We start from the raw sequence: 3,543 nt of genomic DNA, 5'->3' as shown, positions 1-3,543 counted from the left end.
TAATTACGAAACAGTTTCAAGTGCCAAAATTTGAAATAAATTATTTTATCAAGAAAAAGTTCCGTTTTAATCAGCCTTTCAAAAAAAGGCTGCGCAATATCTATCATCTATGAGCGCAGCGGTTTTTTTCAGACAAAATATTAGTTTCGAAATAGCAGTTGTAGACAGTTTTTTTCTGATACCTTTTTTTGATAAATTGCAGTTTTTTCTCAGACCAAACTTTTTGCGCCGCAGGCAACTTTTTGAAAAAAAAGACAGACCAAAAAAGGCGCTTTCAAATACTTTTTGGAGAATTTTGACCAAAAAATTGCGTTTTCGTCACGCGCTCGCCCTTAAAATAAGTATATTTTGGCGTTTTTTAGGGTCAGTCAGCCAAAAATGGGTATCTCAAAGTAGTACAAAGGGTGACTCTTTGGGTCGGCAAGGAGTCGAATCCCTGAGAAGGGGTGTCCGCCTCCTCCCCGCCCCCTAAATTCGCTGGTGGTTTCAACCAATCAAAATTCAATTAGAAGACCAAAATTTGCAGAGAACGGAAGTCTGAAGTTTGGGATCTCTAAAAGAACCAATTCTAATAGAAGATCGTAGTTTCACTTGAGAGAGAAAGTGTACTTGTGATCGGCAATTAATTTTTTCCATCCCAATTTTTTCTTACAATTCCGTAAGAAACTGACCTTGCTCTCTTATGATCTCTATAACTCCTAGTGCCCCTCTCACTTGCTCTAGTGCTAAAAAGCGTGTCTTGAGAAGCTTTTCTTCTCATTAAAGTAACTTTACTTCAGGTAAGAGTAATTCTGTATTTCGTTATTTTACCCATTCTGATTTTGTATAAATTGCTTTGCCTTTTTTTGCTTAAATGGTTTTGTCATATATAGTATCTAATCATATATTACGTGTTGGCGCCATTGGTTAGCCATGTGTCTGGTGCGGCTACTAATTAATTAATACCTGTCAACCTTAAGTTTAGTCTGCGATGTTTGGATTCACTGTTGTTAACCGTAAAAGAATAAACGAGTCAATCTTAGTTCAGTGAATTAAAGATATTGAACCTGCATTTTTCACATGGCGCAGCAAGCAGGACAAAGCGCGGGATCAGGAAAAAATCCACTGGGAATTACGGCATTTTGGCCGAGTAAAAATACGGAAGCACCAATGTTGTGGGAGCATTGGATTACACGATTCACCTGGGGTGTAATAGCAAAACATTCATTCAATCCGACGGCATTTTATTTTGCTAATACGCTCACTGAGGCGCAAATTACCGGTCTGCCAGAGGAGGTGAATGGGAAAAATCGAGTGGTAGCAGAGCAGACACTAATTTCTAACCTCTATTTGTGTTTGGGGGAACGTGGACAGGACGAATTACATAACCGGAAGCCCCATCTGGACCTGGCGACTACCCGATATCCACGGGTTTTGGATGAATTTGAGAGTGTTTTCCGCAAGGAAAGAAACGAAACATTCGAGACGTACCAGCTACTATCTCGGAAACAACGTGACGGGGAAACGCTAGAAGAATTTCACTCCGTTTTGAGTGGACTAGCCGCTAGATGCTCACTGGGAACATTGGAACGACGGGTGTTACGTGATGTATTCATAGTAAATATGTCCAACAAGGAAGCTCAAACGGAGCTATGCCGTTCAACTAAGACACCAGATGAGGTCTACCGGATTGCTTTGTCATATGAACGGGGGGACAAATACGCAAAGTCGTATAAAGTATCCGGTGGGGGACTTACTGCGGCACCAGCGGGTTCACTACAAATTAAAGCGGAGCCTATAATCGCAATTAGAGGAGGGTACCGTCGTCCATTCCAAAGAGGCGGACGTGGATTTGGCAGGGGCGGCACAAGGGGCCGCGGAGGAGCAGCAGATCGCAAGTGCTACAATTGCGACCAGAGTGGTTTTACCCCGGACCACATTCCAAAGTGCCCAGCAAGAAATGTAAACTGCAACTTTTGCAAGAAAATGGGACACTATGAGCGAACTTGTAGAGGACGTCGATCGGCGAATAGGGGTCGCGTAGGCATGATAAATGAGGATGACACCAATGGCGGGACTACCCAAGATTATCCGGAGGAGAGTGCATCCAATTACGGAAGTTCTGTCGGATGGGTGACTGATTCAAAGACACCGGCACATGGATGGGATTCGGATAGTTCGACGGAGTATGTGGTTATGTCAATTCGGCGGAAGGAGGAAACTGAATTAAAAGTCGCGGGGGCCAAACTAGCCTTAAGAATCAACGGCAAAGCAACTCAGGCCTGGATTGACAGTGGTTCGCCAATATCCATCTTCACTATTGGGGAACTAAAACGTACCCTGGGGACAGTCAACGTACAATTGAAACCGCTGAATCCACAAGACGACCAATTCCGCGATTACGGAAACAATCCGTTAAAATTTCTGGGCAAGATGCAAGTCACGCTTCATTCCAATGGATGGACTTGTTCGTCGGATATAAACGTCATCGGAGGGTGCCGACCGTCTATTATTGGCAGGGATTTAATGCCCTCACTAGGACTGATGCTGGTACAAGCACCATCGACAGAAGGGGTGAAAAGCATACATACCACGGAAGGAACTGTGGCGATGGACAATGACCTGGATGAGTGGCAGACACATTTCTGTAAGCAATTTCAACATCTTTTTCACAGGGTAGGGCGCATTCGAAATTATAAGGTGCAGGCAGATTTCTTCAAAAACCTAACTCCAATTCAACAAAAAGGTAGGCGAGTACCTATAACATTACAGGAAAAAGTCGATAAGGAGATTGAAAAACTGTTGGGACAGGGTCATATCCAAAAGTTGGAAGAATGTTCAGACAAATATTTTGTTTCACCTATTGTCATCACCGTGAAAAAGGACGGTTCTGTTAAACTTGCACTGGAATCTAGAGAACTAAACAAACAAGTGCATAAGAATAAATACCAAATGCCCAATATTGAAGAACTAATGGACATCGTAGGGCAAACTATCAGCGAACGCAAACAGGGGGATGTTTTTTTTACAACGATGGACCTCACGTACGCATACGGTCAACTTCCTTTAAACGAAAACACTAGTAAACATTGCAATTTTTCATTGGTGGGAGGCCGTTCTACCGGTACATATCGATTCAAAACAGGATTCTACGGATTGACAACCATGCCGGCGGAATTTCAACGGGTCATGGATGCCATTCTGGCTGAATTTCCGTGCGCGCATGCGTTCATTGATGATATATTAGTAATTTCGAAAGGTACCAAGATCGAACATATCGCTTTAGTGGAGAAGATTTTAATGAAACTCGATAAAGAAAATATGGCTTTGAAGCTAGAAAAATGTCAATTTGCGAAAAATACTTGCGAGTGGTTAGGCCACCGGATTACGAAATCAGGGATTACACCAATGGTGCGGAAAACAGATCCAATTGACAAATTAACCGCCCCGAAAACGCTCTCTCAGTTGAAATCGTTCATGGGGTCAATCCATAGTCTTCACAAATATTTACCGGCGTTAGCGGAAACTTCGGCGCCTCTACGTCCACTTCTAAGTAAGAAGAAC

This window comes from Symsagittifera roscoffensis, chromosome 2, assembly GCF_963678635.1.
Source record: "Symsagittifera roscoffensis chromosome 2, txSymRosc1.1, whole genome shotgun sequence".
Lineage (NCBI taxonomy): Eukaryota > Metazoa > Xenacoelomorpha > Acoela > Convolutidae > Symsagittifera > Symsagittifera roscoffensis.
This window is presented reverse-complemented; position numbering follows the sequence as displayed.